The following is a 13,755-nucleotide window of genomic DNA, read 5'->3' as shown; positions in this document are numbered from 1 at the left end:
AAAGGGCATAATTAATCTGAAAAAGTACATAATGAATTGTGTTTAAGTATGCTGGGTCATCTATGTGGCCTTTTCTTTTCCATGACAAGAATGTCATGGATTAAATCATAGTAGTATCACAATGAAACATGGATAGCTCTAATTAGGAAGTGTGACATACTTATTTTATAGCATTCTTGAATTTTTAATGAATACTAGAAAGTAAACTATATCTGCAGCATCAATGTTGTCCAGCATAATAGATAGACAACATATTCAGTACATGAAAGGTTCTGCCATGGTGCTTTAGCTACTTAATTAGCAACATGTACAATCAGAATGCTATTTTTCACCTGTAGCCTACTTAGAAATATGATACAATCTTATGTAACAGTAAATGAACTTTATTCTTTCCAGGTGCTTTGCAAAACTATTTCCAGAAAAAAACATCACATCTAGGTTTCATATAAGAGTAGTAGTAAGAAAATATTTGTTTTTGAGTGCTTCTTTGAGAATTGTAGCAATTAATAATAATCAGTAATTGAGTGTCCATCTCTAGGTAGCCAAAATTCCACATTCACAAATTAAACAATATGAAAAAAAAAATTCTTGCATAGGTTTATCAAATGCTTTCACTTAAAATACTATTTTTCAAAAGCGAAGATTGACTTTGAAGGGTTATCATAATATCATAATTTTCTGAAATTGTTTCAATAAGGTAAACATGGTAAAGGTAAACTGTAATGTAGATTTACATTTTACCCTAAGATACGCAATAAGAATGTAATTTTATAATGTTTTTATCATTTATCTTATTCCCATTTTAAGCTTCCCCCCACAGAAGTACCAATTAATCTCATCACAATTTCTTCCAGTTTAAACATTTTAGAGAGAAGACTATTTGCAGGGAGTTTCTCTTCTTCCCTCTTTGTCTTCCTGGAAGATGGCAAAGGGGAATAATTCCAATATGAAAAATAAATACATAAAAAGAAAGAAAAAAGTAATTTTTCTTCGTTTTGCACTTGGAAGGTTCAAAGTATTAAATAGACGTTGTTTTTCTCTGTGGCTGTATTTCTACCTCCTTACCATCTCATTAATTCTACCTATTAACTTCATTTCATGGTGGGAAATTTGGACAGTATAAAGTTGTAGCTCAATCTTCAGGTTCACAGGAGAAACGAGGCAGGAATTTCTACAATATTAGAACTCTTATGCTTAGATCAAAGATCAATACCCCACTCCTTAGAATTATCGTGGAGAATATGACATACTTACTGGAAATCAAGAGTAAAATGGAGACTTAACACTTTGAAAAATAAGATTTCAATTTATTAAACATATTGGAACATTTTAATTGGAGCAAAGATAGTACTATGCAATATTTCAATGATTTATTCATGTATGTGCATATTTACATATGTGCTAATATATGTACATTATACATCTCTCTATATAAATGTACATGTACATACACAAATTTTTAAAAATGCTATTTGATTTTCAAGACATCCTGGAATTAAATTCTTGATATCTGCCATTGGGAGGCAGCTTACACGTAGATAGTCTTGTGTTAACAGCTCATAAGAGAAACTCAATTACCACCTAGGGGACTTTTTGGTCTCTAAACCAAATATCTTATGATGTTGAAGGGAAAAATTACTTGTAAAGAGTCATTTAAGTATGTTTTTAAAAGAAAAGATAAGTAGGAAAGCATGTCAGATTGCATTCTGATGATATTATAAGACAATTTCATCCTAACTTAAAAGTAGCCATTATACAGAGTATACTTGAAGTAGGGCAACAAGGTCTGCTTCTAAACTATATAAATTTTTTGTTTTCCTTTTAGAAAAGTGACAGATGCTCTTAAAGTGATTTCACCATAATCACCTATCTTATACATTTACCAGCATTTAAAAGGTATGCCAAAAATGGGTTAAATTTCATTTATCGTTTTAAACAATAAAATGTGAAAGCTTTAAATTATAAAAATAAAATTCTGTCTTATATTGATTCATGACACCATGACGATTAGAGAATGAGGAAACATTTAATAATCACTTTGCTACAAACAAGCACACTGCACGTGAAGTTTAGAAGAGGATTTTGGAGAAGGTGAATTGATAATATCAATAGCTAAATTGCCTTTGAAAATGCCCATTTTTAAACATATCTGGTTGAGAATTTATTTTAGAGAGGTATCTAAATTGAAAGTAAAAGAGGGTGCTCAACTAAAACTAGATATTATACTAAACAATAAATAAAACTAAAAACTCACATCGTAATTGCTTGGGGAAGAGTATGATGTATTAGTGACACAATGTAATTCTGTGTCTCATATGGTTACTGGCAACAACATTTTAAAATTAATGCATATGCCTTAGTGATATGATAGTTATTTGAATCAGGGGCAAGAGATATAGCTAGGTGGAAGACCCTTTGTTCTTGAAACATTTATAGATTTGAAATACAAACTTAAATAATTGGATTTGTTCTTATATTAACTAATTAGTCTATGCCCAGGTAAAGTTTGTCATTGAATTGTATAACAAAAAATTTAAAGTACTGTTCTATCTTTATAATTGAATTTTATTTTGGACTTCTCATATTTATTGCTTTTGTATCATTTATTTGCAATACATTTTGTTCAGACAAGTTTATTTCTAGCAAAAGTGTGCCTTCCATCAATATACTTTCAATTTTAACCCGAATATTTTTAATTTAAACTCAACTGTGTTGATATCACTGCTGTGGCTTCAGTTTTATTTTCCTCACATTTCCATGATAAAATTTGCCAATTTATTTATATTAGTGTTGGATCAAATTTTTATATATTACATGTTGACTCATATTTTAACTTAAATTTAAAATTCATTAAGGATATAAATACATTGTTTGACATTAAACTATGTTGGCAAGTCTCAAAATAATGATACATTCTTTAACATTATTAATGGAAATGCAAAATGACACAGCTCTATGGACAGGGATTTTGCAGGAACGAATTTTTAAATGTATTACGTTTTGTTCCAGAAATTCTATTTCTAGTAATGTATTCAAAAGAAACATTGACAAAAATATAACGTGCTATATTGCAGCCTTGCCTGTTAAATAAAAAAATCAAAAATGAGGATATGGATCAAGGTAAGTATTCTATGTTTTTGTTCTATAATTTTGACTTTGGAATCATGTGTGTATTTTACATAATTAAAAGAGAAAATAAAATAAAAACATATAACAAAGCAACCACTAAAATTTAAAAAAATGAAATGACCCATATCTATAAACTTCATAAATATGGTGGCATAAATCATCTTAAAATGAATTATGTTTGTGAATTAAAGCACCATATTTTGACTCTAATTTAGTTCTGTACAAATAAAAATAATAACAAAGAAATTTTAAAACATGTATATATTCTCATTATTAAATGAATATTAATGTGTTTAGTTGAAATATTATAAATATATTCATGTTTGATAAGCTACATAAAAATATAGAAAAAGCAGATAGATAATTATGTTACTATTGACACCATTAAGAACCAAGGTTTTTCCAACTTTTATTATGGTACAGTATAACATATATACAAAGCGAAAAATAAAAAAGCAATAGTTTTCAAAGCACCCTTCAACAAGGTTACAAGACAGATCCCAGAATTTGTCATGGGCTGCTATACCATCCTCTCATGTTTTTCCTTCTAGCTGCTCCAGAATACAGGAGGCTAGAGGGTAAATGTTTTTTTTATCATCATAATTGAGGAAACAACTTTTTGAGTGGAAAAGAAAAGAGTTAAAACATAAAATACAAAAGAAATAGATTACTGCAATATTAAATTTCAATTTATTTTTCTTTTTGAAAAAAATAGATATTTCCAACTCTGGTCATTGAAAAAGCCTAGAAATAATGGCAACGCAATAAAAATAAACACCCCTAGGTATAAAAGAGTATCAAAATAGAATTCTGAAATATTATTGCCTATTATATTTCCAAACATTGTCTCTGCCTTCATTCTCTTTTTCTCTTTTCTTCTTCTGCAACTCTGATGAAATATATGAAAACTTCTCACCTTTTAAGTTTCTTAATCTCTTTCACTATGCTAACTAAGCTAAATATATCACTGAGTTATCACTGAACAACACAGGTAATATAAATTTGAGCTGCAAATCCATGTTAGCCAACTTGTGGATATAAAGTATCAAAAATACATATATATTTAAATATATATGCATACATATATATACGTATATGTATTTAAATTCACCATACTCTAATTAGCATCAAAGCCACTCTTCTTGAAAACCTTGAAGAGGGAGGATGGAGCGGATTTATTTGTGATTCACTGTCAAATAGTGAATAGAATTTTCAGTTCCTATTTTTATTAAGAATGTATTTTAGATTCTGAGCACATAATCTATATCATGTCTTGAAATATTCTTACTCTCCTCAGACAGGCTGCTTCTTAACTTCTCATGTAGTAATGGCAAGCACTAAAATCCTGATTTTAACAGAATCAATAAAAATGCCTCCGTAATTTAAATTGAAAGCAGTACACCAGTGCGTGGCTCTTGTCCCCCATATCCGGAAGGTACAAATGTCTTTTTACTCAAAAAATACAAAATAAATTATCTGTAGGCATGGACAATGACAGCAATAAACCATTATATATTGTCAACTGAAACCAGTAGCTGACGGTTATAGCGATTTTCTTATATCAGCCAGCTTTTTCATCTGTCATTTTCTTTAAATGACTTTCGTAAGTTATTAGTGAGAAACACTGCCTTGAGCTTCCCATCACAGTGCCTTAATCATGGTAGAGCACTATTGTAGGAGTTAGAACTTGCCACCACCCATACCACCCATTCTGCCCACTTCACCCACTGCAGGGTCCTTCTCTTCTATAGGAATTTCTGGGATTACAGCTTCTGGTGTGGTTAACAGAGAGGTCACCTCTGCAGCATTCCCTAAAGCAGTTCTTGTCACCTTAGTGGGCTCAATAATTCTTTTTTCCACCATAATTACAAAATTTCCGAGCATAGCATCATAGCCAACTTTTGAGGAATTTTGCATAATTTTCTCAACTACCAATGATCCTTCAAAACCTGCATTCTTAGCAATGGTCATTGCAGGAATTTCGAGTGTTATTTTAATAATTTCTACACCATTTTTTATGATCTTCATTATTTGGATTTAATGAGTCCAAGCACAACCACCTGCCAGAACAATGCCTTCTTCAACAGCAGCTCCTGCATTCAGTGCATCTGTAACTTTCTTTTCATTCACGTCCAGTCACTTGTTCTGCCAACCTTCAGCACAGCTATTCTCCCTGAAAGTTTTGCTAGACATTCATTTAGCTTTTCTGTTTCATATTCACTAGTTGTGACATCAAACTGCTCAATTATTTCTTTAATATGTTTTCAATTTGAGTCTTGTCACCTTTTCCTTTCAAGAGCATGGTATCATCTTTGGTCACTACGACCTCTCCAACTTTTCACAAGTCATGAGGTTGAATATCATCAATGTTTAAGGTTGATCTCTCTTCTATAAACACTGGACCACCAGTAGCAATAGCCATGTCTTTAAGTTGGCTTTTTCTATTATCGCCAAAACCTGGAGCTTTGACTGCTACAAACTGAGAATCAGCTTTCAGCCTATGTAAAGCTAGCATACTCAGGGCTTCTCAACCAACATCTTGAACTATTATACTCAAAGGCTTACAATGAGCACTGGTAATTTCAAGAGCAGGTACAATGGATTGGATGCTAGAAAAATTTTTTCACTCAACAGAACACAGGCATCCTGGAATTCACATTTTTAACCTTTTGACGTATTGACAAAGTATGGAGAAATATAACCCCAATCAAACTTCATGCCTTCAAAAACTTCTAATTCATCATTCAATGTTATCCCAACCTTTACTGTGATGACAACCTTTCCTCCAACCTCTTTCATTGCATCAGAAGTGATGTTGCCAATTTCTTTGTCTCCATCTGCAGAAATTGTAGCAATGTGAGTGAGCAATCTCTTCAAGGGTTGTCACAGGTTTCCACTGTTTCTTAAGTTCCACAATTACAGCATCAACTACTAACGTCACATCTCTATTGGTTTCCACTGGGTTAGCATCTTTGTTAATCTTCTCCAAGCCTTCACTGGCAATAGAGCCTGCCAGTACAGTAGCAGAAGTGGTACCATACCCAGTCTTTTTTGTGTGTTATTGGCAATATCTTGAGAAAGTTTAGTGCCAATGTTTTATATTTATCCTTTAAATAACTTGTCTTTGCAACAGTCACACCATCTTTTGTTACTTTGGAACTTCCCCAACCCTGTTCAATAGTCATTTTTCTTCCCTTTTTTCCCTGCAGGATGGGCTGGAAGGTTTATACCTTGAAGCATTAAGGATCAGGCGTCTGCACTGAATTTTACATCTTTGGCATAAGTCCAAGTTAAATAAGGAACCAAAGCCCTGAACACTGGTCTTATCTGGCAAAAAAATGTGGATAATTAAAGTTTTTCTGCAGGGCAGTGGCCAGGCCTCAGAACAGAGAGGCAGGCCATCAGTGGCCAGTAAGAGATAGAGTGCAGAGGGCACAGGGCAAAGAGTTTCTGTTCCTCCCTCTGTCCTTGCCCTAAGCCATTCCAATGCTTTTGCAATATTTACCAAAAATTTTAAGGTTTTTCAGTTGCAGCTGCAGTTCAAATAACTATCCCACCACATTACTGGAAGCGAAACATATATAAAATACTCTTCAACTATCCCTTGAAGTTTTTAATATCAATTATGTAATTTTTTCCAAAAACCCTATTTAGGTTATTTTTGACAGTTCTTCTTTGTCCTGACATGCTTCTAATCTTTTCTTTTAAAATAACAACAAATATCTATTTCATTCATTCAATAATTTACCTACTAACTATTATGCATTGGGCACAGTTACAGGATATAGGTCTACATTGCCAAACAAAACGGACAAAATATTCCTTACCTAAAAGTTCAAATTCTACCAGGAGAGATTGAAAATTAGCAGGATAAATAAGCAAAATATCTGATATGCTTCTAAGTAATAAATGTAGCAGATGAAAATTGGAAACTTTCAAAGAGAAGGGATTTAAAATTTAGAGTGCCCAGTAGATAGGAAGAGTGAGAAAGAAAATAAGACAGGAAGTAGAACATGTTGGGTTTGGGGGCTGTGGTGAGGACTGGAAGGTTTTAAATAAAGAAGTCACAGTGGTTGGCTCATATTTCACAGAAACACTAAGAACGTTGTGTTAAAAACTGTAAAGGGCAAAGGTAGATGCGAATAAGACAGTAAGATAGTCAAATGTTTTAGTGATCATAGTGAGATTTGATGGTTACTTCCATCAAGATTGAAGCTGATGAGGTGACAAGAAATGCTTAAAAAAGGAAGTTAGTTAAAAACTAAACAGAACAGTTATACATTAGAATCAAGATTTCTTGAATGTCTTTCATTTATTGTATCATCTCCATAACTTGCCATTAATTCTATATGTCTAAGAGCATGATATAGTCTACTCACCAATTACAGCTTCCTAAAGATGGCCATTTTTTTCTGTTAGTGGCAGTACATTTCTCTTCGTTTTCTTGAGCCAATCTTCCAAAATATTATAGACCCCAGTTTCTTTCTTTGTATTCCCATCTGTCCTATGAAGTTTTTGAATTTATCAGGATTATAAAAAAAAAAAAACTTATCTCTAATTTCTAACTACACAAATCACTTCTGCTCTATACTGACACATTAAATTCTAAAAACACAACTCTAATTATTTTCTTAATTTCTTTAAAGTATTCTCTTTTCCTGAATTTAATCTCTTTCAATCAATATATAAATCCTGCAGTTTTAGTCTGTTAAAATCAATGCATGCTGAATTAAGTCACAAACCATGTGAGGAAAAGGCAAATGAGAGAATGTATACCCAGCCTTATTATTTTTATATTTAACTCTGTGAGGTATAAACCTCTATTAACCATTTCCCCACATGGAGAATGTTCTTGTACCACAGAGATATTCAGAAATTGATTCACTATGTTTCTTTGTTGTTGCTTTTTAAATAGCATTAATTGAAAATGTAGTCATATGTTCATAATCATTCTAAAGTCCTAATAAAAGAAAACAAATTTCTTCTATCTCAAATATTCAAGATAAAATACTATAGTATGTTTAGGCATTAAATTTATTTATCTAAGGTTTAAATATGTGGACAAAAGTTACTGCCAATGACTACTCTCACTTTGCAGTCTAGTGGTAGAGAACACTAATATTATTCTTATTTAATGGAAAAATTGTAAGCAACTGAGGTTATCTATTTTGTTATCCATTGGAGCTAATATACTTTTAGCAAATTATAAATTCTTCATATAATTTAGAAAGTTATCTTTTGTCCATATTACCTCATAGTAGTGCCGCAAATTTAGGTCTGGCCTATTTGCTATTCCAAGTTTAGTGTTTGTGCTAAATTTATTCTCCAAGGTTACCAAAAGCAGAATCCTAAATAGAACATAATTGTCTTGAGATTACTCTGAGATCATTTACTTAAAAAGAAAAATCTATGAATTTAATGCATGTAAAGTGTTGCCTTCTTTTCTTATATATACAACTTATATATTTTCTTAATTTTATAAAGAATGTTCAGAGTCCTGGTATTGCTATTTAATGTTAAAATTGATCTTTTGAAAGAATATGAAAGTCTGTGAGCTTTTATCTTGTAACCACATGTAACTAGCATAGTGATAACATCACTTTTTCAACCTTTTATTAAATAATACGTCCATTTGTAAACACAGTTTCAATTATAAAGCTTAGTTTATTTGACATCTTTCAGTTAACTAGTGTCATGTTTAAAAAAAAAGATTGATAAATGCAAACTGATTCATGGCATAAAAAGGTGAAATAGAGAAAAAGTCAAATTATGTACACACAAAAAGAGAAAGCTTAAGACTTAAAAAGATGCAACTTTCATATTCTCTATTCACCTAGACCTTATGTTTTAAAGTATTTTTTACCAGATGAATGCAGCTTTTTTTACACACTAATAGGGAAATTTTATTGTATATTTGTTTGTTGGTTGTAAAAGGAACAGCTCATTTTTTCAATCTTTCAAAATTGTTCACGGCAATTAGGTGAATGTAAATCCAGAAACAAGGCCAGAATGTGGAGTGTTCAATTTGCATACCCAAATTCCCAATTATGTGCATAGTAATATGTAAATAAGCTTCTTTTCTCATTGCTAAGAACTTGATGGTAGCAAAATTGCCAACTTGTCCTTGTGGAAAACCAAACACCAGCAAACCTGTCTCCAAATGATGAAACTGATGAGTGTTCCTTTGTTTTTGAGAATTACATATAACAGAAACTAATTCTTCATATAAACTGCAATAGAAGACAGAAAAGCATAGAATTCAAAATGCGTGTTGTTTTGAACATTTGCACATAGCTATATATTCCCATATTTTCTTGAAAACCCAAAATATCAGAGATTCGAAATACTGGATAAATTACAAATATGATGAGAATGTGATAAAGGGCTGTGATGAAGCAGAAGGCAGAAATTCCATTAAGGAGAACCCAGGAGGGGCCAATAGCCAATAAATGAGTATACAAAAAGAGTTACATGCACACCAAGTAGAGCTTGTAACTGACCCCTGCCATAAAATACAGTACCACACCTTTAATCATGTATTTTCAAAAGTACATGGGATTTGTCTTATTTATAGATACCATCTATAAATACCATCTCCTTTTAAATAATAGTGAATAAAATTATAGTAAAAAAATATATATATATTATAGTGTAATAAATTTCAATTTATTACAAATTTAATCATTTTTATTATCAATACTACATAACATACAGAACTACACAATACACAAATACACAAAACAGAACTGAAATTAATTCTATGTTTAAAAATGATCAGTTTTAATATTTTTCCAATGTAACATGAAAAGGAGTATTTACACTAATACACACCTTGTTATCTAAGCACAGACTATGTTAGCCAGGGTCCTCTAGAGAAACAGAACCAACAGAAGAGTTCCATAAATATGAGATTTATAAAGGTGTCTCATGCAACTGTGGGAGTAGAAGAGTCTGAAATCCATAAGGTAGGCTGTTAAGCCATAGTTCCGATGAAAGGTCTGGATGAACTCCACAGGAAAGGCCTGTTAGCTGAAGAAGCAGTGAAAGAGTCTCTTCTTCCTTAAAAACCTATGTCTGATTGGATTATCTTATTGTTGGAGCATGCCTTAGCTGATCATAGACGTAATCAGTCACAGCTCTTCCTCTAAGCAAAATGAAGAACCAATTGCACTATTCAAAGTTCTGTCAACTGCAAGAATTTTGACTCACCACTCTGCTTTAAGGTCATCTCATAATGGGATTGTCAACTGTCCACTTCCCGGTGGTACCAGCATATTGTGCAGAACCACCTGTAAACCAGGCCCAAGTTTTCTTTTCCTCCGTCAACTGACTATAAGAAACTCCCCAAGAGGCCGTAGCTCTGGTCTGGGAAACAGAATGTAATGTGGCAGGAGTGGGGACCATGGGCATTTGAGCCACTTCCTCATGTAACTTACTTGTACTTTCAGGACATGCTCAAACTGTATCTCTAATACACTATTTCCATTTTATGATGGAGTACTTCTTGGCATGCTGAGCTTTATGGCTTGGTGGGACAGACAATACCCAACTCATGATAGGTAATTCAGATCTCATGGTAACTTGATGGCCCATGGTTAAATAATGAGTCTCTACTGAGGCCCAGTAGCAAGCTCAAAGCTGTTTCTCAAAAGGAGAGTAATTATAATGGAAGATAAGGCTTGCTCCAAAATCTTAAAAGTCTGCATTTTGATTTTCTTAGAGGGGCCTACCAAATGCTCAACACAGCTTTCCCATTTGCCACTTCCAACACTATTGGATCTGCTGGATCATACGGTCCTAGTGGCAGACCAGCTTGCACAGCAGAACCTCCTCTTCTCTGGTCTCCACTCAAAACTGGCAGCTTTTTGTTCATTTGGTAGATGGGCCAGAGTAACACACCCAAATGAGGATTATTTTGTCCCCCAAATCCAAAGAGGTCAGCTAAGCATTCTGCCTCTTTTTTGGTCATAGGTGGATTCAGAACAACAGCGTAACCTTCACAATGGAAGGAATATCTCAATATGCCCTACACCACTAGACACATAGAAATTTCACTGAGGTAGAAGGCCCCTGTATTTTTGTTAGATTTAGATCCCATCCTTGACCCACAAATGCCATACTTAGTCCAGAGTAGTTGCTACTTCTTGCTCACTAGGTCCAATCAGAATGATGTCATTAATATAATGGACCAGTGTGGTGTCATGTGGGAGGGAAAAATGATTAAGACCCCTAGAGACAAGATTGTGATGTAGAGCTGGAGAATTGATGTACCCCTGAGGCAGGACAGTGATGGTACACTGCTGGCCTTGCCAGCTGAATGCAAATTGCTTTTGGTGGTCCTTACTGACAACTGTTGGGCTAAAAGCATTTGCCAGATCAATTCCTGCCTACCAAGTTCCAGGGAATGTGTTGATTTTTTCAAGCAATGATACCACATCTGGAACAGCAGCTGCAATTGGAGTTACCACACAGTTTAGTTTATGATAATCCACTGTCATCCTCCAAGACCCATCTGTTTTCTGCACAGGCCAGGCCAAATAGGAGAGGTGAATGGCAATGTGTTGGGAATGAGCAACACTGCATCTTTCAAGTCCTTAAGAGAGGCATTAATCTTTTCAATCCCTGCAGGAATAAAACATTGTTCCTGATTCACTATTTCTCTAGGTGGGACAGTTCTAGTGGCTTCCTCTTGACCTTTCCTACCATACTAGCTCTCAGTCCATGAGTCAGAGAACCAGTGTGAGGATTCAGCCAGTTTCTGAGTCTTCCAGTTCCAATTATGCAGTCTGGAACTGGGGAAATGACCACAGAACAGGTCCAGAGACCCATTGGACCCACTGTGAGACAGACTTGAGCTAAAACTCCATCTATCACTTGATCTCCATAAGCCCCTACTCTGACTGGTGGACCAGAGTGATGTTTTGGGTCTCCTGGAATTAGTGTCACTTCTAAACCCATGTCTAATAATCCTCAAAATATCTGATCATTTCCTTTTCCCTAGTCCACAGTCACACTGGTAAAATGTCATAGGTCTCCTTAGGGAAGGTTGGGAGGAAGGTTACTGTATTACTTAGGGTTCTCAGAAATAGAATCAACAGGGAACACTCGCAAATATAAAATTTATAAAAGTGTCTCACGTGACCACGGGAACAAATAGTCCAAAATCCGCAGGGCAGGCTGTGAAGCCGAGGACTCCGATGGAGGGTCTGGACGAACTCCACAGAAGAGGCTTACCAGCTGAGGCAGGAAGAACCTATCTCTTCTGAATCCTCTTTAAATGGTTTCCAGTGATTAGATTAAGCATCACTTATTGCAGAAGACACTCCCCTTGGCTGATTACAAATGGAATCAGCTGTGAATGTAGCTGACATGATCATGATTTAATTCTATGAAATGTCCTCATTGCAACAGACAGGCCAGCACTTGTCCAATCAGACAAACAGGTACAACCACTTCATCAACTTAACCATGAACTTAACCATGACAGTTACCAATGCAAATTTTGGACTTTGTAAAAGGGTCTTCCCCAAGTGTACGTGCCAGTCCTGCCATTCAAGGGACTCTGGGTCAGTAAATTGTCTCAAATCTGGGAATTGATTAAGGAGTCATGACTTCCTGTTTTTGTAATTAAAATTAGACTTCTGTTCACTTGCATTCTTTTGCTTATATAGCTCAAACAAGAATTTAGGAGCCTTCCTGTCTATTTTACTTCTAGGTACCCCATGATCTACTAGCCAACACTATAAGCCTATGAGTGTAAGATTATTTTGACTCCTGCTTAGAGTCTACTGTCCATTATTGGTGGTCATGTCTGCCTTGTCTATGGTGAATGATGGTCATCACATGACATCTGACAACTTGAGATCTGATCACACCCATTGTGTTTAAGGATTCCAGCTCAGTGACAGGAGTTCCCACAGTAATATCTGACCTATGGAGACAGATCGATATAGAGCTCTTCAGAGATGATGAAGCTAGTCTCACAAATCTGTTTCTCAAGGTTCTGGTGAAAAATGTGTCCTCTTGCATTCCTGGGGTGTTTAAGCTCGTCTTCCGTGGTAAATCCACCTTAACATTCCCATCTCTCTAAGCCTCTGGATCCCCTCATCTATATTATACCGGGGTACTTCTGGCATTTCAGCCCCAGGTAATGTTAGCTGATTTTGGATGTTCAGCCAACCATTCAAACAAACTGTTAATGTCCTTTCTAGTCCCTCCAGCTACAACATTAAATGCAGAATCTCTGCTTAGTGGGTCAAATCAATAAATCCAGCATAATCTAACTTTATACTCCTTCCACCATTAGCTCACACCCTTAATATCCATTCCTACACATACCTCCCTGATTTCTGTCTTTATGGATTGAAGAACTCATGCAGTTCATTTGAAGTATAGCATACCTCCTCATGTGTCACACTTTTTACTTCACATTTCAAGGTCTGTTGTGACTTTAGTCTACTTAAAGGTCTTGAAGAAAAGAGGGGTAGTGGAGGTGAGACATGAAAAGAAACAGAAATTTTTAAGCCAATTACCTCATGGCATTCCATTGCAGTTACATCTGGTAAAACATCACTAGTTGCTCCAGACAGAGGAATGAGGGCTATTTCCCAAAGGGAGGTGATTGCA

General features: G+C 34.5%; 1 pseudogene; it reads right to left on the bottom strand.

The window, feature by feature from the left end:
• Window positions 1-4,809: 4,809 nt before the first annotated feature.
• LOC143649078 (60 kDa heat shock protein, mitochondrial pseudogene) lies at window positions 4,810-11,098 on the bottom strand (annotated as a pseudogene).
• Window positions 11,099-13,755: the final 2,657 nt, after the last annotated feature.

This window comes from Tamandua tetradactyla, chromosome 11 (assembly GCF_023851605.1).
Source record: "Tamandua tetradactyla isolate mTamTet1 chromosome 11, mTamTet1.pri, whole genome shotgun sequence".
In the NCBI taxonomy this organism is placed as follows: Eukaryota; Metazoa; Chordata; class Mammalia; order Pilosa; family Myrmecophagidae; genus Tamandua; species Tamandua tetradactyla.
This window is presented reverse-complemented; position numbering and strand designations above follow the sequence as displayed.